The following is a 23,388-nucleotide window of genomic DNA, read 5'->3' on the forward strand; positions in this document are numbered from 1 at the left end:
TTCTTCCAGTGAAAAAAAAACCCTCCCCTCCCATCTTCTTCTATTCCCCACTCTGGACTCTTACTGCTTCTCAATTACCTATCACCTCCCCTGGTGCCCCCCACTTCCCTTTCTCCTATGGTCCACTCCACTCTCCTATCAGATTCCTTTCTCTCTAGCCTTTTACCTTTCCTACCCACCTGGCATCAGCTATGACCTTCTAGCTGTCCACTCTACCCTTCTTCCACCTTTTCATTCTGGCGTCCTCCATTTTCCTTTCCGGTCCTGAAGAAGCACCTCAGCCTGAAATGCCGACTGTTTATTCATCTCTATGGATGCTGCCTGACCTGCTGATTTCCTCCAGCATTCTGTGTGTGTTGCCTTGGATTGGGTTATGCTTATGGATGGATGCCCACTGTGAGCGACTGATTTCACCTGGGAAGCTCAAGGACAATTGAAACTTACAGTGGAAGGGTATTGCTAATCGCAGGCATAGAGAATAGAGATTGAGGAAAATAAACCCTTTAAGCAGAAGCAATTAAATTAATTTGTTTGGTAAAAGGTTAAAGAGCAACTCATAATATTGGAGAATTTGTAGGACTCCCACTGTGCACTTCTCTCCTTTGCATTGCCTGGAGCTGCTGTCAAGCGTAATGGAGGTGTTGGGTTGCAATGGGGACTTGAGGTGGGTGACGATGGCTCCAGGGAATCTGGTCAGAAGAAACTCAGATGACTGCTTTCTTGGTCATTTCTCTCACTTCCAAACTTACAAATGATTTCTGTTCCATGACATTTTTGAGGCCAGTCCTAAGCAATAGATTGTCTTTGTTTAAAATCCTGTAAACTCCATTTTGTGAAATGAGGGGGGAAGGAGGAAATACAATTAAGAGGCCTACTGGGCTGGGGTCAGGCCTTCTCAACATTATCCATCCAGGAACTATGGAACTCACCGAAGGAGTTGGACAATCCAGGGCATGGGCTGAAGAACCTGCAGTTGGAGCTACTCAGGCCACTGCAGGAGAAGGTCAGGCTGCTACAAGGTTGGAGTAACCGACTGCAGGAGGCTTGGAGCTCACCAGAAGAGATGGCACCAAAGCAGAAACAACACAGCATTAGTAATGCAGCCAAATGGAGGCAGTGAAACGCAGGAGCAGGGCGGGTGGTGAAACGCAGGAGCAGGGCGGGTGGTGAAACGCAGGAGCAGGGCGGGTAGTGAAACGCAGGAGCAGGGCGAGTAGTGAAACGCACAGCAGGAGCAGGGCGGGTGGTGAAACGCAGGAGCAGGGCGGGTAGTGAAACGCAGGAGCAGGGCGAGTAGTGAAACACAGGAGCAGGGCGGGTAGTGAAACGCACAGCAGGAGCAGGGCGGGTGGTGAAACGCAGGAGCAGGGCGGGTAGTGAAACGCAGGAGCAGGGCGAGTAGTGAAACGCACAGCAGGAGCAGGGCGGGTAGTGAAACGCAGGAGCAGGGCGGGTAGTGAAATGCACAGCAGGAGCAGGGCGGGTAGTGAAATGCACAGCAGGAGCAGGGCGGGCGGTGAAACGCAGGAGCAGGGCGGGTAGTGAAACGCAGGAGAAGGGCGGGTAGTAAAACGCAGGAGCAGGGCGGGCGGTGAAACGCAGGAGCAGGGCGGGCGGTGAAACGCAGGAGCAGGGCGGGTAGTGAAACGCAGGAGCAGGGCGAGTAGTGAAACGCACAGCAGGAGCAGGGCGGGTGGTGAAACGCACAGCAGGAGCAGGGCGGGTGGTGAAACGCACAGCAGGAGCAGGGCGGGTAGTGAAACGCACAGCAGGAGCAGGGCGGGTAGTGAAACGCACAGCAGGAGCAGGGCGGGTAGTGAAACGCACAGCAGGAGCAGGGCGGGTAGTGAAACGCACAGCAGGAGCAGGGCGGGTAGTGAAACGCACAGCAGGAGCAGGGCGGGTGGTGAAACGCAGGAGCAGGGCGGGTAGTGAAACGCAGGAGCAGGGCGAGTAGTGAAACGCAGGAGCAGGGCGGGCTGTGAAACGCAGGAGCAGGGCGGGTAGTGAAATGCCCAGCAGGAGCAGGGCGGGTGGAGAAATGCACAGCAGGAGCAGGGCGGGTAGTGAAACGCAGGAGCAGGGCGAGTAGTGAAACGCACAGCAGAAGCAGGGCGGGTGGTGAAACGCAGGAGCAGGGCGGGTGGTGAAACGCAGGAGCAGGGCGGGTAGTGAAACGCACAGCAGGAGCAGGGCGGGTAGTGAAACGCACAGCGGGTAGTGAAACGCAGCAGGGCGGGTAGTGAAACGCACAGCAGGAGCAGGGCGGGTGGTGAAACGCACAGCAGGAGCAGGGCGGGTAGTGAAACGCACAGCAGGAGCAGGGCGGGTAGTGAAACGCACAGCAGGAGCAGGGCGGGTAGTGAAACGCACAGCAGGAGCAGGGCGGGTAGTGAAATGCCCAGCAGGAGCAGGGCGGGTGGAGAAATGCACAGCAGGAGCAGGGGGGGTGGTGAAACGCACAGCAGGAGCAGGGCGGGTAGTGAAATGCAGGAGCAGGGCGGGTGGTGAAACGCAGGAGCAGGGCGGGTGGTGAAACGCGGGAGCAGGGCGGGTAGTGAAACGCAGGAGCAGGACGGGTACTGAAATGCAGGAGCAGGGCGGGTGGTGAAATGCACAGCAGGAGCAGGGCGGGTAGTGAAACGCAGGAGCAGGGCGGGTAGTGAAACGCAGGAGCAGGGCGAGTAGTGAAAACGCAGGAGCAGGGCGGGCAGTGAAACGCAGGAGCAGGGCGGGTAGTGAAACGCAGGAGCAGGGCGGGCGGTGAAACACAGGAGCAGGGCGGGCGGTGAAACGCAGGAGCAGGGCAGGTAGTGAAACGCAGGAGAAGGGCGGGTAGTAAAACGCAGGAGCAGGGCGGGCGGTGAAACGCAGGAGCAGGGCGGGCGGTGAAACGCAGGAGCAGGGCGGGTAGTGAAACGCAGGAGCAGGGCGAGTAGTGAAACGCACAGCAGGAGCAGGGCGGGTGGTGAAACGCAGGAGCAGGGCGGGTAGTGAAACGCAGGAGCAGGGCGAGTAGTGAAACACAGGAGCAGGGCGGGTAGTGAAACGCACAGCAGGAGCAGGGCGGGTGGTGAAACGCAGGAGCAGGGCGGGTAGTGAAACGCAGGAGCAGGAGCAGGGCGGGTAGTGAAATGCACAGCAGGAGCAGGGCGGGCTGTGAAACGCAGGAGCAGGGCGGGTAGTGAAATGCCCAGCAGGAGCAGGGCGGGTGGAGAAATGCACAGCAGGAGCAGGGGGGGTGGTGAAACGCACAGCAGGAGCAGGGCGGGTAGTGAAATGCAGGAGCAGGGCGGGTGGTGAAACGCAGGAGCAGGGCGGGTGGTGAAACGCGGGAGCAGGACGGGTACTGAAATGCAGGAGCAGGGCGGGTAGTGAAACGCAGGAGCAGGGCGGGTGGTGAAACGCACAGCAGGAGCAGGGCGGGTAGTGAAACGCAGGAGCAGGGCGGGTAGTGAAACGCGCAGGAGCAGGGCGGGTAGTAAAACGCACAGCAGGAGCAGGGCGGGTAGTGAAACGCACAGCAGGAGCAGGGCGGGTAGTGAAACGCACAGCAGGAGCACGGAGGGTAGTGAAACGCAGGAGGAGGGCGGGTAGTGAAACGCACAGCAGGAGCAGGGCGGGTAGTGAAACGCACAGCAGGAGCAGGGCGGGTGGTGAAACGCACAGCAGGAGCAGGGCGGGTAGTGAAATGCACAGCAGGAGCAGGGCGGGTAGTGAAACGCACAGCAGGAGCAGGGCGGGTGGTGAAACGCAGGAGCAGGGCGGGTGGTGAAACGCAGGAGCAGGGCGGGTGGTGAAACGCAGGAGCAGGGCGGGTAGTGAAACGCACAGCAGGAGCAGGGCGGGTAGTGAAACGCACAGCAGGAGCAGGGCGGGTAGTGAAACGCAGGAACAGGGCGGGTAGTGAAACGCACAGCAGGAGCAGGGCGGGTAGTGAAACGCAGGAGCAGGGCGGGTAGTGAAATGCACAGCAGGAGCAGGGCGGGTAGTGAAACGCAGGAGCAGGGCGGGTAGTGAAACGCAGGAGCAGGAGCAGGGCGGGTAGTGAAACGCAGGAGCAGGGCGGGTGGTGAAACGCAGGAGCAGGGCGGGTAGTGAAACGCACAGCAGGAGCAGGGCGGGTAGTGAAATGCAGGAGCAGGGCGGGTGGTGAAACGCAGGAGCAGGGCGGGTGGTGAAACGCAGGAGCAGAGCGGGTAGTGAAATGCAGGAGCAGGGCGGGTAGTGAAACGCAGGAGCAGGACGGTTAGTGAAATGCAGGAGCAGGGCGGGTGGTGAAATGCACAGCAGGAGCAGGGCGGGTAGTGAAATGCAGGAGCCGGGCGGGTAGTGAAACGCAGGTGCAGGGCGGGTCGTGAAATGCACAGCAGGAGCAGGGCGGGTGGTGAAACGCAGGAGCAGGGCGGGTGGTGAAACGCACAGCTGGAGCAGGGCGGGTAGTGAAATGCAGGAGCAGGGCGGGTGGTGAAACGCAGGAGCAGGGCGGGTGGTGAAACGCAGGAGCAGAGCGGGTAGTGAAATGCAGGAGCAGGGCGGGTAGTGAAACGCAGGAGCAGGACGGTTAGTGAAATGCAGGAGCAGGGCGGGTGGTGAAATGCACAGCAGGAGCAGGGCGGGTAGTGAAATGCAGGAGCCGGGCGGGTAGTGAAACGCAGGTGCAGGGCGGGTCGTGAAATGCACAGCAGGAGCAGGGCGGGTGGTGAAACGCAGGAGCAGGGCGGGTAGTGAAACGCACAGCAGGAGCAGGGCGGGTAGTGAAACGCACAGCAGGAGCAGGGCGGGTAGTGAAACGCACAGCAGGAGCAGGGCGGGTAGTGAAATGCACAGCAGGAGCAGGGCGGGTAGTGAAACGCACAGCAGGGGCAGGGCGGGTAGTGAAACGCACAGCAGGGGCAGGGCGGGTAGTGAAACGCACAGCAGGGGCAGGGCGGGTAGTGAAATGCACAGCAGGGGCAGGGCGGGTAGTGAAACGCACAGCAGGGGCAGGGCGGGTAGTGAAACGCACAGCAGGGGCAGGGCGGGTAGTGAAATGCACAGCAGGAGCAGGGCGGGTAGTGAAACGCACAGCAGGAGCAGGGCGGGTAGTGAAACGCAGGAGCAGGGCGGGTGGTGAAACGCACAGCAGGAGCAGGGCGGGTACTGAAATGCACAGCAGGAGCAGGGCGGGTGGTGAAACGCACAGCAGGAGCAGGGCGGGTAGTCAAACGCACAGCAGGAGCAGGGCGGGTAGTGAAACGCACAGCAGGAGCAGGGCGGATAGTGAAATGCAGGAGCAGGAGCAGGGCGGGTGGTGAAACGCACAGCAGGAGCAGGGCGGGTAGTGAAATGCACAGCAGGAGCAGGGCGGGTGGTGAAACGCACAGCAGGAGCAGGGCGGGTGGTGAAATGCACAGCAGGAGCAGGGCGGGTGGTGAAACGCAGGAGCAGGGCGGGTAGTGAAACGCAGGAGCAGGGCGGGTAGTGAAACGCACAGCAGGAGCAGGGCGGGTAGTGAAACGCAGGAGCAGGGCGGGTAGTGAAACGCAGGAGCAGGGCGGGTAGTGAAACGCAGGAGCAGGGCGGGTAGTGAAACGCACAGCAAGAGCAGGGCGGGTAGTGAAATGCACAGCAGGAGCACGGCGGGTGGTGAAACGCAGGAGCAGGGCGGGTAGTGAAACGCACAGCAGGAGCCGGGCGGGTAGTGAAATGGGCGGGTGGTGAAACGCAGGAGCAGGGCGGGTAGTGAAACGCAGGAGCAGGGCGGGTAGTGAAACGCAGGAGCAGGGCGGGTAGTGAAATGCACAGCAGGAGCAGGGCGGGTAGTGAAACGCAGGAGCAGGGCGGGTGGTGAAACGCACAGCAGGAGCAGGGCGGGTAGTGAAACGCACAGCAGGAGCAGGGCGGGTAGTGAAACGCACAGCAGGAGCAGGGCGGGTAGTGAAACGCACAGCAGGAGCAGGGCGGGTAGTGAAACGCACAGCAGGAGCAGGGCGGGTAGTGAAACGCACAGCAGGAGCAGGGCGGGTAGTGAAACGCACAGCAGGAGCAGGGCGGGTAGTGAAACGCAGGAGCAGGGCGGGTAGTGAAATGCAGGAGCAGGGCGGGTGGTGAAATGCACAGCAGGAGCAGGGCGGGTAGTGAAACGCAGGAGCAGGGCGGGTAGTGAAACGCACAGCAGGAGCAGGGCGGGTAGTGAAACGCAGGAGCAGGGCGGGTAGTGAAATGCACAGCAGGAGCAGGGCGGGTGGTGAAATGCACAGCAGGAGCAGGGCGGGTAGTGAAACGCAGGAGCAGGGCGGGTAGTGAAACGCAGGAGCAGGGCGGGCAGTGAAATGCACAGCAGGAGCAGGGCGGGTAGTGAAACGCACAGCAAGAGCAGGGCGGGTGGTGAAACGCACAGCAGGAGCAGGGCGGGTGGTGAAACGCACAGCAGGAGCAGGGCGGGTAGTGAAACGCACAGCAGGAGCAGGGCGGGTGGTGAAACGCACAGCAGGAGCAGGGCGGGTGGTGAAACGCACAGCAGGAGCAGGGCGGGTGGTGAAACGCACAGCAGGAGCAGGGCGGGTAGTGAAACGCAGGAGCAGGGCGGGTAGTGAAACGCAGGAGCAGGAGCAGGGCGGGTAGTGAAACGCAGGAGCAGGAGCAGGGCGGGAAGTGAAACGCAGGAGCAGGGCGGGTAGTGAAATGCACAGCAGGAGCAGGGCGGGTAGTGAAACGCACAGCAGGAGCAGGGCGGGTAGTGAAACGCAGGAGCAGGGCGGGTAGTGAAATGCACAGCAGGAGCAGGGCGGGTAGTGAAACGCAGGAGCAGGGCGGGTAGTGAAATGCACAGCAGGAGCAGGGCGGGTAGTGAAACGCAGGAGCAGGAGCAGGGCGGGTAGTGAAACGCAGGAGCAGGGCGGGTAGTGAAACGCAGGAGCAGGGCGGGTAGTGAAACGCACAGCAGGAGCAGGGCGGGTGGTGAAACGCAGGAGCAGGGCGGGTGGTGAAACGCACAGCAGGAGCAGGGCGGGTGGTGAAACGCACAGCAGGAGCAGGGCGGGTGGTGAAACGCCCAGCAGGAGCAGGGCGGGTAGTGAAACGCAGGAGCAGGAGCAGGGCGGGTAGTGAAACGCAGGAGCAGGGCGGGTAGTGAAATGCACAGCAGGAGCAGGGCAGGGCGGGTGGTGAAACGCCCAGCAGGAGCAGGGCGGGTAGTGAAACGCAGGAGCAGGAGCAGGGCGGGTAGTGAAACGCAGGAGCAGGGCGGGTAGTGAAATGCCCAGCAGGAGCAGTGCGGGTAGTGAAACGCAGGAGCAGGGCGGGTAGTGAAATAGTGAAAAGCAGGAGCAGGAGCAGGGCGGGTAGTGAAACGCTGGAGCAGGGCGGGTGGTGAAACGCAGGAGCAGGGCGGGTAGTGAAACGCACAGCAGGAGCAGGGCGGGTAGTGAAACGCACAGCAGGAGCAGGGCGGGTAGTGAAACGCACAGCAGGAGCAGGGCGGGTAGTGAAACGCACAGCAGGAGCAGGGCGGGTGGTGAAACGCACAGCAGGAGCAGGGCGGGTGGTGAAACGCACAGCAGGAGCAGGGCGGGTGGTGAAACGCACAGCAGGAGCAGGGCGGGTAGTGAAACGCAGGAGCAGGGCGGGTAGTGAAACGCAGGAGCAGGGCGGGTAGTGAAACGCAGGAGCAGGGCGGGTAGTGAAAAGCAGGAGCAGGGCGGGTAGTGAAATGCACAGCAGGAGCAGGGCGGGTAGTGAAACGCACAGCAGGAGCAGGGCGGGTAGTGAAACGCACAGCAGGAGCAGGGCGGGTAGTGAAACGCACAGCAGGAGCAGGGCGGGTAGTGAAACGCACAGCAGGAGCAGGGCGGGTAGTGAAACGCAGGAGCAGGGCGGGTAGTGAAACGCACAGCAGGAGCAGGGCGGGTAGTGAAATGCACAGCAGGAGCAGGGCGGGTAGTGAAAACAGCAGGAGCAGGGCGGGTAGTGAAACGCAGGAGCAGGGCGGGTGGTGAAACGCACAGCAGGAGCAGGGCGGGTAGTGAAATGGCAGGAGCAGGGCGGGTGGTGAAATGCACAGCAGGAGCAGGGCGGGTAGTGAAACAGCAGGAGCAGGGCGGGTAGTGAAACGCACAGCAGGAGCAGGGCGGGTAGTGAAACGCAGGAGCAGGAGCAGGGCGGGTGGTGAAATGCACAGCAGGAGCAGGGCGGGTAGTGAAATGCACAGCAGGAGCAGGGCGGGTGGTGAAACGCACAGCAGGAGCAGGGCGGGTGGTGAAACGCACAGCAGGAGCAGGGCGGGTGGTGAAACGCACAGCAGGAGCAGGGCGGGTAGTGAAACGCACAGCAGGAGCAGGGCGGGTAGTGAAACGCACAGCAGGAGCAGGGCGGGTGGTGAAAAACAGCAGGAGCAGGGCGGGTAGTGAAAAGCAGTGCAGGAGCAGGGCGGGTAGTGAAAACAGCAGGAGCAGGGCGGGTAGTGAAACGCACAGCAGGAGCAGGGCGGGTAGTGAAACGCACCGCAGGAGCAGGGCGGGTGGTGAAACGCAGGAGCAGGGCGGGTAGTGAAACGCAGGAGCAGGGCGGGTGGTGAAACGCAGGAGCAGGGCGGGTGGTGAAACGCACAGCAGGAGCAGGGCGGGTAGTGAAACGCAGGAGCAGGGCGGGTAGTGAAACGCAGGAGCAGGGCGGGTAGTGAAATGCAGGGGCAGGGCGGGTGGTGAAACGCACAGCAGGAGCAGGGCGGGTGGTGAAACGCACAGCAGGAGCAGGGCAGGTAGTGAAATGCACAGCAGGAGCAGGGCGGGTAGTGAAACGCAGGAGCAGGGCGGGTAGTGAAACGCACAGCAGGAGCAGGGCGGGTGGTGAAACGCACAGCAGGAGCAGGGCGGGTAGTGAAACGCAGGAGCAGGGCAGGTAGTGAAACGCACAGCAGGAGCAGGGCGGGTAGTGAAACGCAGGAGCAGGGCGGGTGGTGAAACGCACAGCAGGAGCAGGGCGGGTAGTGAAATGCACAGCAGGAGCAGGGCGGGTAGTGAAACGCAGGAGCAGGGCGGGTGGTGAAACGCAGGAGCAGGGCGGGTGGTGAAACGCAGGAGCAGGGCGGGTAGTGAAACGCACAGCAGGAGCAGGGCGGGTAGTGAAACGCAGGGGCAGGGCAGGTAGTGAAATGCACAGCAGGAGCAGGGCGGGTAGTGAAACGCAGGGGCAGGGCGGGTAGTGAAACGCACAGCAGGAGCAGGGCGGGTAGTGAAACGCAGGGGCAGGGCGGGTAGTGAAACGCACAGCAGGAGCAGGGCGGGTGGTGAAACGCACCGCAGGAGCAGGGCGGGTAGTGAAACGCACAGCAGGAGCAGGGCGGGTAGTGAAACGCAGGAGCAGCGCGGGTAGTGAAACGCAGGAGCCGGGCGGGTTGTGAAACGCACAGCAGGAGCACGGCGGGTAGTGAAACGCAGGAGCAGGGTGGGTAGTGAAACGCAGGAGCCGGGCGGGTTGTGAAACGCACAGCAAGAGCCGGGCGGGTGGTGAAACGCAGGAGCAGGGCGGGTAGTGAAACGCACAGCAGGAGCAGGGTGGGTAGTGAAACACAGGAGCAGGGCGGGTAGTGAAACGCACAGCAGGAGCAGGGCGGGTAGTGAAACGCACCGCAGGAGCAGGGCGGGTAGTGAAACGCACCGCAGGAGCAGGGCAGGTGGTGAAACGCACAGCAGGAGCAGGGCGGGTAGTGAAACGCAGGAGCAGGGCGGGTAGTGAAACGCAGGAGCAGGGCGGGTGGTGAAACGCACAGCAGGAGCAGGGCGGGTAGTGAAACGCACAGCAGGAGCAGGGCAGGTGGTGAAACGCACAGCAGGAGCAGGGCGGGTGGTGAAACGCACAGCAGGAGCAGGGCGGGTACTGAAACGCAGGAGCAGGGCGGGTAGTGAAACGCACAGCAGGAGCAGGGCGGGTAGTGAAACGCACAGCAGGAGCAGGGTGGGTAGTGAAATACACAGCAGGAGCAGGGCGGGTGGTGAAATGCAGGAGCAGGGCGGGTGGTGAAACGCACAGCAGGAGCAGGGTGGATAGTGAAATACACAGCAGGAGCAGGGCGGGTAGTGAAACGCACAGCAGGAGCAGGGTGGGTAGTGAAATACACAGCAGGAGCAGGGCGGGTGGTGAAATGCAGGAGCAGGGCGGGTGGTGAAACGCACCACAGGAGCCGGGCGGGTAGTGAAACGCACAGCAGTAGCAGGGTACCCCACACTGGGGACTGTTTCGATCACAGTAGGACAATGCAAGCTACAGCAGGCCTAGTGGAACTTATAGCAGGTGAAGGGCAGCCTGCTGGAAGACAATGCATTCTGCTGGGGCTACACACCATTCTGTTGGATCTATATGACTTATTATGTTGCCTAGCTTGCTGAATACATCTGGTATGTTTTATTTTTAGCTTCTAGTATCAGTATTATTGTTATTCAATATGACTGATCATTAGGAACAACACTGCCAGTCCAAATACATACGTATTTACAACAGATCTAAAGCTGTTACCAGCATTTAGCTTCACTGCTTAATTAGTAGGTTGCAATATTCCTAGAGTTTGCGGCTTTGCTCTTAAGGTTGGCCACACAGCTCCCACAGAGGACTGCATTGCCTCCCCCGTAGGTTGGCTCACTTCTGCAGTAGGCACTGTATCTGTTGCATTGGTGCTGACACAGGCTGCAAAACTCCAGCTGTAATATGCATTTGGCCTGGAGTCATTGGCCGACATTACAAATGGCCACTGCTCTGAATACTCCAAACACTTGCAAATCCATAGGGAATGTTATGCATTCAAAGTTAGCTTACTAGAAGACTGAGTAAACCTATACACATATAAAGCATCTGATTATCAAACTTGATTAACATTGTTTAATATTTATTTTTGAATTAAAATCCATTACATCTGAATCTGCGTGTGAGCTAATGGTAATGTTGTAAATAGTATTCTGGAAATAAAACCAGAACTGCCCTGGAAAGTCTTTCCATTCTACAGAAGAAATGTGTCTTGCCAGAGGTCAGAACACCCTGTAAACTTTCTTAAAAATACTTTACATCTTTCTAGGACAAGTCCTATGAGCACCGACTGATTGATCAGTACCTCTGCCAGGATTCCCTGAAACTCACCAATGTATTGTACAAAAACTGTAAACTGTGGACATGAGTGACATTACTGGACTATTGGTTCAGGGTCCAGAATTCAGTTCCCAACAGAATGGTTTGGGAATTTAAATACAATGAATGAAGTAGACCGGCAGAAAGGGTCAAGTTCAATGTAACATGAGTTGAAGTGAAGGAAGTCTTCCTTTATTATCCATTCTGATCATTCAGCTCGGTTGTGTTGATAGCCAGCTGTCAGTGGATTCCAGATTTCTACATCTGTATAACACAGTGCAGATGTGCGATTGTAGGGAACACACTGAAAGTTAGAAGATGGTGTGTCTGAGCTCCACAAAGCCCAAGGACCATTTCTGATCAAAGTTAAAAAAGGGGCTGGAGGCGCTTTGTCTCTGTCCCTCAGCCTCATGACAGGTGTTACCAGGTCATCAAGCAGCATGGCTTCTGTTTGTTTCTCTTTAGTTAATATTATTGCTTTCAATTAACTTACATTAGATGAATATTTTTAAAATATACTTACTATTTTTTACAAATATACTTGTTCTAATATGTCTCTGAATAACAGAGACATTAAAAATTGGGAGTGTAAGAAGTCCACACTGCTAGAACTGGGGTAGGGGGCTCAGTTGACAATTGTCAAGGTCTAATCATGGCTCACTTCTTGAGGTCTAACCATTTCCCTTGTCTGAGGTCAATTCACACCCAAGACCTGTTTCATGTCGTTGGTACCATGGTGTTGAAGCCTAGTGGTTTTTGGGGTCACACTTGTAAAATGCATCTGTGAGGCTCATGATGAATCAAGGTCATCTGGCAGGATTTGTCAGATAGACAGAAGTGCAGTTGATCTTTTAATCACCTTCTGCAAAGTCATTCTTTTGTATCAAATAGCTACAACAGCACACGGGCTGCAGGCCGTCAGGAAAGCAACTTACCACCACATTCTCAAGGGCAATTAAGATTGAGATGAGGTAGGAAAGGTGCATTACGATGTCACAAAATCTCATGCTTCGATTGCTGTATCTGATCCCAACACATCAGAAAAAGTCTCTCCCTTACAGATGTGCACTAGGGTGGCCGAACCTTCCTTTGTGCTCACTGTCTCTTTCCTGCCACCTGGAAGAGTGGCCTGCAGGAGAAGATTGCAGAAGGTTGTGTCACATTGAGGCAATGCTCCATAAACATTGCAGGATGAAGCAGTAAGCTTGAGCCAGGGCAGAAAGAGTTTTGAGAGTGAGTGAGTGGCAACAGGAAGCGAGGCAGGAAGGCAATTTGAGCAGCCATTGGGTCGAATGTAAATTTCAAAGGTTCCGGATACATTCTTCTGCAGCCACTTCTTGCTTTGCTAAATTACTTGCTTTGCCATCCTTAAACACATCCACTACCTACCTAGGAGGACAGGGTCATCTGGAGTTTGCATCTGCTCAGCAAGACCTAAAAACTTCAGGACCTTATTAGAATTTGCCTTGTTCCACAACCTAGGTCATGAAATCCATCCCGACACCATCATCACCCATCACCCCACTTTCCATCTCCTCACCGGCTTTACACCAGAAGATCATATTAGCATATACTCTCCTTCTAAAAGTCATTTAAAGACTTCCTTTAACTCTTTCTGTCCCCATTTTAAACTTACCGGTCAGTAAAGGTTTGGTTTCTCAGTCTTCATGACAAATAAGGGAAGAACAAATAAAACCAACATGGAAATTCTGTTCCGAAAAATTGAAACTATTGATTTGCTGCTTTAGAGAAGGCCTTTCAGTCCAGTGTAGCCTTCCACAAGAACAATTCCATTCATTTCATTCCCCCTCTTCTTGTTTCCCCATGACTTGGCAATGTATCCTCTCACACACAGGGAGCAAATGTTTAATTTGAGATGGGAAAGGTTTAAAAGTGAACTGAGGGGTAACATTTTCATACAGAGGGGTTTGTTTGTGTATTGCTTTCCATTGATTCAATTGCATTTCTTTGTCCTACTGTGAAGGCCTGAGGAAAATGAATGCCAGGGTAGTACATGGTACATATTTATACTTTGATAATAAATTTACTTTGAACTTTGGAACAACTGCTGGAGGAATTTGCAGAGGTCAGCACAATTACAATGTCTAAAAGGCATTTAGACAAGCACATAGATAGGAAAAATGAAGAGGGAACACAGAAGATTTGGGCTGAAAGACCTATTTCCATACTGTATGAATCTCTGATTCTCCAGCATGTCTTTCAGATGTAGAAGGGAACTGTGCATCTACAGGGAAATGTACAAGTTCCAAGTTCCACAAAGACAGCACCGGAAGTCAAGATTGAACTCGGGCACTAGAGTTATGAGGCAGCTGCTCTACTGTGACACCCTTTTATTATTGTTAAGGTATGACAAATAAAGTTGCTTGCCAGTCTATCCAAAACCATGATTATTTCTACACAAAATTCTTTTGCTTGAACAGTTCTCTGTTCTAATTCCTTTCTGCTCAGCACCACTGAAAATTGATCAAATGTTATGCCAACTTCGCTGATGCTCACTATTGATGTTCAGGACAACATATTAGTTTCCAATAACTTCTCTTTACCCTCTTGATATTTACATCGGGTCTCTTTCTCCTGGAGAAAACCAAGAAACAATGAGTGAAATGCAAACTATTGGAAATCTGAAATCAAAACGGAAAACAGTGCAAATACCCAGCAGATCAGATAGAATTCGTGAAGAGTGAAAGGAAGAAGGTTATAAAGAAAATGGAAGAGAGCAGGAAAAGTAAATCTGTGGAAGGAAATGGACAGTTTCTCATCTACACAAGCTATGAGTTTTTGTAGTGGTGGTGAAAAAGTGTCATGAATAAAGGACTGTCTACTCAACAAACAGGCAAGTAAGAATAAACGGGTCATTTTCAGTTTGGCAGTCATTAGCTAGTCAGGTACCACAGGGGTCAGTGCTGAGCCTTTGACCACTTAGAGTCTGTAATGATGACTTGGATGAAGAAATCAAGTGTACAATAAGCAGTTGTGCTGATGACAGATGGTTCTCGAATAGTGAGGAGAGTACATAGAGCCTGGAAAGATGAAGTAGAATGGCTAAGAGAAGGGAAAGAATCTGACAGGTGGATTATAATGTGAGAAATTTGATAACTGATTCGTTCATTACAGGTACAGTGGAAAAACTTTGTCCTGCATGCCATCCTTACAATTCATTTCAAAACATAGCTACATCAAAGTAGTGCAAGGGGAAAGCAATAACAGATTGCAGAATGTATTACAATTACAGAGAAATCAGAGCTGCTGAAGGAGAGACAGAATAACCAAAAGATCCACCCACTAACCACAGCCACCACTTACACTACACCACAATGTATGGATCCCGGGTTGGTGTCCACAGCCACTTGAAGACCCACCAACAGACAACCCCTTAGAAGAACATTATAGTTGACTCAATAATTGTAGTACTACTAACACAGAGAAAGTGCAGTTCATGTGGAGAGTAAAGTACAAGGGCCATGACCAGGTAAATTATGAGGTCAAGAGTTCATCATTATTGTACAAGTCCATTCAATAGCTATACACTTCGGAAGAATGATAAAGCAAATTATTAGTTATATGCATGGAGATGACAAAATGTTTTGGTACAACGGAATTCGGTGGTCTTCATGAATGAAGCAGAAAGGGTTGGCATTACGCTACAACAAGAAGTTTGGAAGACTAATAGAATGATGCTTGGATTGCAAGAGAGGTGCACAGTAGTATAAAATTAGGGAAGTTTTGATGACGCAGATGAGGCTGCATCTAGAGGACTGTGTGTTGTTTTCCACGTGTAGGAAAGGAAATATTTCCACTGTAGTCAGTGCAAGAAGGTTGCCTCTTGGGACGAAGGTGTTGATGTATTAAGAGAAGTTGAGTAAGCCAGACGTATGCTCTTTGTTCATTGGAAGTTAGAACAGTGAGAGATGCTTTTGTTGAAATGTGTTAGAGAATTAAGGATTCTGGGTATAGAGTGGGAATGTAATGTCGAGGGTAAGATTGGACAAGCCTTGATCTTATGCAATGGTGGAGTAACCTCAAAGGGTCAATTAATCTCATTCTGCTCCTCCCTTTTAGGTTCTCGTGCTCCAAAATGATAAAACTTAATGTTTTGGGTTGATAATCTTTCCTCAGTACTGGTGAATTTTGGTGGACAGAAATCCTTGAAATTATAGTTGATAGTTGTAAGGTGCCTTGTTGGAAGATGAGGTTCTATCCCCTAAGCTAGTTACTAGATTTGTTGGAACAGTGCAAGAGGCCATTGTCATTGTCATTGTCAGAGTGAAATGACTTAAATTAAATTAAATCTGAGGGCTACTATCACAAACTGAAACAATAGGTCCTGCAGCCAACTGGCATTTTGTTTCTCCAATGTGTAAGAGACCCCACTGTGGGTAGCAAATGCAATACATTTAACTGGATGTGAACAGCTGCTTTGGAACTCAAATAAAACCATAGATGCTGGAGTCTAAAAAAAAATCAGAAATATTGGAATAGTCAACCAATGAGGCAGCATCTGTGGAAAGATGTGCCATTTCATGTATCGGGTCAGTGATCTGAGAAAGGATTCTGAGGACGGTTAATTCACCCAAAATGTTGACCGGTTTCTCTGTTAACAGAAGCTAATGGACCTGGCAGCTTTTGTACCATTGGAATTTTTGAATTGCTGCTTCATCTGTAATGACTGATTGGATCCCTGGATTTTGTTAGGGAAGCGGGGTTGCAGTTCTTGTGGATGTATGAGGAAATTCCATGAAAAAGACACCGAGTACTGGGGAAATGGAAGAGGAAACACAGAATACACTAAATGTTTTGAAAAGACAGATCATGTGGCTCAATTGCTCCCCCTGCTGGTGTTTGTGCTCCACTTCACCTTGCTCCCTCAACCAACTCTCAATCTTGGCATTTTCCTTCATGCACAGAGTTAATTGTTGATATATGAATGTTTTAGCAAAGAGGGTGGTTGTTAGAAGGCTGAAATATGGACAGAACTGTCAGTAGTTTGGAAATCTAAAGAGAACAAATCTCCCATTTAGGTCCCAGTGTTACTTACTTTTCCAAATCAATTTGAGCTAAGCTGATTCCACGCACAAGGAAGCTGGACAGCTACAACAACACTCAAAATGCTCATCCATTCAAAGACAAAGCAGTCTATCTGACGGTCATTCCATTTATGATCCTGAACTTTCTCTCTGTCAGCCAGCACTAATTGCAGCAACTTGCCAAGCCAACATAAACGCATATCCCAAGTCCGCAAACATTAGCACCTAGAATCTCTAAGGGTTGCAGGCAAATAGGAAACACCACAAGCTGCACTTTCCTCTTCAAGTCACAAACTATCCTAAGCTGGAGCCACATGGTTGTGCCTTTGTGGTTACTGGGTCAAATATCTGAAACTGCTGATACACTGGTACAGTGGAAGTGTCTTTACCAGGTAGAAAGTAGTGGCTTCCTCAAAAACAACTTGGGATGGGCAATAACTGCTGACATTGCCAGGAATTGTCACATCGGAAATCTCAGGAGCATTGCAGTTCAGACTTTGAGCTGACTGACTTCCATTGAGAATTCACAAATAGATTGATGTCTTTTAAGGATTCCCCATTTCTGATCTCCACCCAGTCTTCATTCTGGGAAATGCCTGAATGGCAGTGTGGAACTGGTTTTGATTCTGATATCACAGTTCTCCCTGTTCCCACGGAAATTCAGCAGACCGTCCAGACTCTTCTTAAAGAAGAGAAACAATTCGGTTCCTATCAGGAGACACAAGGGACTGCAGATGCTGGAATATGGAGCAACAAGCGATCTACTGGAGGAACTCAGTGGGTTGAGAAGTATTTGTTGGAAGAAAGGAATTGTCATTGTTGCGGGTTGAGACCCTGCATCTGAACTGGGAATGGAGAGACAAGATGGTCAGTACAAAGAGGAGAAGGGGAGTGATGAGAAAGGATTCTGAGCTGATTTATGGATATAGGTGGGAGTGGGAGACAAGGACAGGTGAATGATAGATGGAGGCAAATGAAGAGACAGAGAGATGAAAGAGGGAAAACAAAACTGATGGGGAGACAGGAAGAAACTTTGACCAAACCTTTCCTTCCACAGATGCTGCTTGAACAACTGGGGTCTTTCAGCAGATTGTTTGTTACTCTGTGTACTCTCACTGGGTTCAGAATAATATCTAGGATCATTAGATATTCAGGGAGATTTAGAAATTAAATTCTTCATATGGCTCTCTGAGATACAGATCATTTTCTTAATATTATAATATCATTTGAGTACATATTGTTAATTGATGAGTTACATTGGATCTTTCACTTCTCTCCAACTCACTGATGCTGCCTCTGTTAATAATGTAGATGATGGATGAAATGTTGATAGATTATGGCATTGAACTTCTCTGAAGCTTCTTTTCTAAAAACGGACTATTTCCTATATTTACTTTTTCACTACTGCATGACATTGTATTGGCCAATTAAACACTGAATGAAAACCCATAGGAATACTGGAATTTGAACACAGTGACAGCTGTTGCTTGGCAGCTAAGAGTTACACCCAGAAGACAGTTTTGAAATGAAGATGGCACATACAATGTAACTTCACTTCACTTTGTCGCCTTACAACCACAGAACTTCTGCTTCTCATTGTTGTTACCTGGAAGTGGCAAAACTGGTATATAAATAGCTGGAGCCCGCAGCCATAAGGCTCAGGAGTAACCAAATACAAGAGTTCTGAAGTATACAGAAAGAAAATGAGGGAAAGGAAGACTGGATTAAGAATAAGAGAAGTAGGATAAAAATAAGGGAGAGTTTAAAAAAGTACATTTCACAATCTTTAATCTCTAAGTACAACTTGTCAATAGGTTGTGACAGTTGTTTGTTGTCAGACTCTCTTGATTCAATTACTCCCTTTCAAGCCCAAAAGGCTTGTGAAAATAGTTATAAAATAGTTCTTATGCCACTGAAAACCCAATCTTAATTTCCTAGGTGGAATTTAATTCACATTTGTTGAACAATATCAAGGTTTATAAGATTATGGGAGGATAGATAGAGTAAGCACACAGTATCTTTTTCCAGGGGTTGAAACGTCTAGTACTAGAGGACATGCATTTAAGGTGAGAAGGGGTCATTTCAAAGGAGATGTGAGGGTAAGTTTTTTACACAGAGATCAGTGGGTGCCTGCAGTGTGCTGTCTTGTGTGGTGGCAGAGGCATTAAAATCAGAGACTTATAAGAAATGTTTAACGAGGCACGTGGATGTGAGGAAAAAGGAAGGATATGAACATTGTGTTGTCAGAGGAGATTAGTTTAGTCAGCCATTTGATTAATAATTTAAATGGTTTGGCACAGCATTGTGGCAAAGAGTTCGGATTGATATGGAGATACTGTCTGTAAAACCTTGAACAGAATTCCTTCGGGAAGTAGAATATGCTGGGGAAGTCCAAAGCAGACAGCTTCAGTAGTGTGTAAGTTATTCATCAGCCTGTGATGTGGAAAATATAATCTCTGAGTTATGAATTACTGAAAGTTTCTGGATGGTTTTCATCTCATCATTGTTAGCCTCAGACAAACAGATCTCAATGCCTTGATAGGTTGAAAGAAGCTACAGATATCAGAACATAAAGCATAAGAGCGTACAGTACAGCACAGGAACAGACCAAACCAATTAAATCATTAATCAAATGGCCAACTAAACTAACCTCCTCTGTCTACACAATGTCCATATCCTTCCATTTTCCTCACATTCACGTGCCTCGCTAAACGTTTTTTAAAAGTCTCTAATGTTTCTGCCTCCAGCACCACCCCAGACAGTGCATTCCAGACACCCAGCACTATGTGAGTAAAAGACTTGCCGCTCACACCCCCTTAGAAATTATGAGCATGTGTGAGTATATATCTGCTGTAATTATTGCCCTACTATACATTTTTCATCCACACTGCTATGTCATAGAGTCATAGAACACTACAGCACAGAAACAGGCCTCTCGGCCCATGTAGACCATGCCAAATTGTTACTCTGCCTAGACTCATTGACCCTTCCCAGGACCATAGCCCTCCATAACCCTCCCATCGATGTGAACTTCTCTTAAATGGTGCAATCGAGCCCACGTCCACCACTTCCACTGGCTGCTCCTTCCGCACACGCACAACTCCTCCGAATGAAGAAGTTCCCCCTCAAGTTCCCTTTAAATATTTCACTGTTCACCCTTTACGTAGTCTCACCCAACCTCAGTGGAAAATGTCTGCTTGCATTTACCCTATCTAGGCCCCTCATAATTGTATATACCTCTATCAAATCTACCCTCATTCTCCTATGCTCCAGGGAGTAAAGTCCTAACCTATCAAACCGTTCCCTATAACTCAGGCCCTCAAGTCTCAGCAACATCCTTGCAAAGTTTCTCTGTATCCTTTCAATCGTATTGATATCTTTCCTGTGGGTAGGTGAATAGAACTACACACAAAGCTCCAAATTAGCCCTCAGCAACATAAAGAGGAGAAAGGGTACTGAATATTGAGTACCGTTTTATAACAATCCTAAACGTTCTGATATTTTGAAGTATGTCAGGCAGAGTGTATAATTTAAAACATTCAGCTGGTCTACCAACAGTTTTACACTCACCCATTCCAAGGAAAGGACTTACACTTCTAGAACACTTTTCTCAAAATTAAGGTGTACCTAGGGATTTTGTTAAAGTTAAAGTCTGTCCTGAGCCTTGTGCCCAATGAGATACTTTTTGAAAACTCGAGGCTGTGGTGAAGTAGGAAGTAGAACAATTATTGTGTGATTGGCCAAGATATAAAAATCAAATGGTGTCCTTAAGTCAACAGATTTTGCGATTGTGCATCAGCATTTATTACATTCTTCAAAAAAAAGCACTAAGAGGTTTAATAATCACAACAATCTGTAGAAATGCACAGTCAACTTCATGCGAATGAGCTGCATTAGTTATAAATTCAAAACCCCCTCTGTAACAATCTTCCTGTCATCTAATTGTCCTCATTTTTATAAAAGTTCACTTTATAAATGTGCAGGTTATATTGAAAATATTAATGCAACAGAAGCACTGAGTTGTAAACATTTTAGTAGGTTTCAAAGTGCAGTAATGTCTGAAATGTGACCGGACAGTATTAGCTAAAAGTGGAATTATGATCATAGATCAGTGCAAATAAGAATGACTAATTAAGTTACTTTAATCAGATTCTGAAAAGCAGCGAGTGAAGAGCAAGATCTACAGCTTCTGGAATCTCAAATAAAAACAGCAAATTTTGGAAATGTGTAGACTGGGCAGCATCTGTGAAGGGAGAAGTAGACCGATAACCCGATGAAAGGTCAATTTCATAACATGGCTAATGAGTTGAACCTTTAACTTTCTCCATAGATTCCTCCTGAACTGCTGAGTGCTTCTAGCATTTTCTGTTTTTACTTCTGAAAGGAATTAAATGGTTTCATGTAATGCAATTAATGATCACTATATAGAGAATCTTAAGTTATACATAATCAGCACTGCAATATGTTTCAGTCACAATTTTATTTCCATTTTGCTTTTAGTCCATTCTCTGGATTTCCAGCATCTACAGAATCTCCTGTATTTATGAATTGAAGCATCTTTCTCTATTGGTATTTTTATCCCCACCCCTCTCATCCCTTTATCCCCTCAACCCAGGTTCCCCTGGAAAGGAAAACGGCCAACCTTATCTCACAAGGTAAAGTAAGCTAATAAGTACCAGAGTAGCTTACTGGTAAGAAATAGCTGATGCATTCAGTTCAGTTGGGTTAAAATTGTAATGCTAGTGATACAACTGTACGAGTAAGAAATTTCATTTACCCGCTCAGGCCTGCATTCAAATCTAGACTCATGGTAATCCGTTTGACTTTTGACCCTTCACTTTTCAGGGGATAATAAATATTTCAGAGGATATAGTAATTATGCATGTATAATAAATATCAGCTCTATCAACGTCCCATAAACAAATATATTTTTAAAAAATCATTCCTGTTAGACTTCCCTTTTTACAATAGGTACATATGAGCAGTATGTCAAATTGCCGTGAGTTATAATCAGTAAAGTATTAGCAATTTTCTATAGTATCTTAAAAGGGACATCTTACAGTACCACTATATGCCTATAATCTGGGAGATTTGCTACCAACAGCATAATCATTGGCCACCTTCGCAAAGTTATAACTTCAAATCACTTGAACTCGGGTTTTTCCCATCTAGGTTATCTAAACTTCAATCTTGATATCTCCAGTGCAACCCACCATCCACACTCCTCATTGCTTTGTTCCCTTTAGAATTTCTATTCATTTACTTTCTGCTGATTTTCCAATTGAAAAGGTTGTTGCCTACACATATCCTGCTTTAGCTGAGAGAATGACTCATAGGCTTTGCACCTTACTGAAGAACAGGAATCGGAGCAAATGAGGGGACTAAGCCCTCGATGTGAAATTGCAAATGAGACATTTTTTTTACACTTAGTTCAACATTAACTTTTGATAAAGGTCTAAACACTGAATTTCTGTTAGAGTGTCCCCAAATGTTTGGCTGAGGTTTCTGATGAAATGCTCAAAGAGATGAGTTCACAAGTCACAGTCAAAAATCTCACTGTAAAGACTCTGCCTGATTGTGTGTCTGGTTTAGCTCAATGCCTTGCCACAATGATCCAATGTCCTCAAAGGCAACCAATTTAATTGACAATTATTACTTAAGTGATTACCTCAGGAGAGAAGGGGGAATGGGGAGGATGGTGTGGGGTTAAAAGAGTGGGAAATGAAGGGGTAGATGGGGATTGGGGAAAGGTAGAAAATCACAAAAAGAAATGTTTATTTGATGAGGCTAGCAGAGTTGTTAAGACCAGAGGTCTTGCGTTCAAAGGAAGGGTTAGAGGATTTAGAAGGGACCTGAGGAAGGATTATTTTCAGGTGGAAGGTGACTGGAATCTGGAGCTCACTGCCTGAAGGTATGGTGAAGTCAGAAACATTCACAAATTTAAGAAAGTATCTGAATGAACACTTGAATCACCAAGGTATGGAAGGTTACAGGCGGAAGGCTGAAAAATGATTTTAGCATGGACAGTTACTTGATAGTCAGAGGTTCATGAAGGGTCAAAAGGCCTGTTTCCATGCTGTATAAATATAGCATTGTGGATGATGAGGTCTGTGGAAGGCCATTATATTTTCAAGTTCATGAAATTTAGGTCATAAAAGCGTAAGATATAGGACCAGAATTAGACCGACCAACACATCAATTATTTTTCCCTCTCAACCCCATTCTCCTGCCATCTCTGTGTAAATTGAATGCCATAAGACATAGGAGCAAAATCAGGCCATTCAGCCCATCAAGTCTGCTCCTCCACTTCATCATGGCTGATTTATTCTCTCTCTCAATTCCATTCTCCTGCCTTCCCCTCATAACCTTTGATGTCCTTACTAATCAAGAACCTGCCAACGTCTGCTTTAAATGTACCCAATGACATGGTCTCCACAGCTGTCTGTGGAAACAAATTCCACAGTCTCACCAACTTCTGGCTAAAGAATTTCCTCCTTATCTCTGTATAAAGCTCTACTCACTTATTACTGTGAGGCTAATCACTGTTTCAATAACATATTTAAGCTTGCTGACAACACAACTGTCATTGGCCAAATCAAAGCTGGGGATGAATCAGCACGTAGGAAGGAGATTGAAAATCTGGCTGAATGGTGCCACAACAACAACCTTTCATTCAATGTCAGCAGAACCAAAGAGATGATCATTGACCACAGATTTGGGAAACTGGAGGTCCGTGAGCCAGCTCTCATCAGAGGATCAGAGCTGGAGAGGGTCAGCAACTTTAAGTTCCTGAGCATTATCACTTCAGAGGATCTGTCCTGGGTCCAGCGCAGAAGTGCCATTACAAAGAAAGTACAACAGAGCATCTACTTTCTCAGAAGTTTGCGAAAATGTAGTATGTCATCTAAAATTTTGACAAACTTCTATATATGCTTGGTGAAGAGTATACTGACCAGTTACATCATGGCCTGGTACAAAACACCAATGCTCTTGTATGGAAAAGCCTACAAAACATCTTGGATATGGCCCAGTCCACCATGAGTGAAGCCCTCACCACCACTGAGAACATCTACATAGAACATCACAGGATAGCAGCATCCATTATCACGGACCCCCACCATGCAGGCAATGCACTCTTCTCGCTGCTGCCATGAGGAAGGGAGTATAGGAGCCTCAGGACCCACACTTCCAAGTTCAAGAACAGTTATTACCCTTCGCTCACCCCATCACTGAACTGTTCCTACAA

Source organism: Mobula hypostoma, chromosome 12 (genome assembly GCF_963921235.1).
Source record: "Mobula hypostoma chromosome 12, sMobHyp1.1, whole genome shotgun sequence".
Lineage (NCBI taxonomy): Eukaryota > Metazoa > Chordata > Chondrichthyes > Myliobatiformes > Myliobatidae > Mobula > Mobula hypostoma.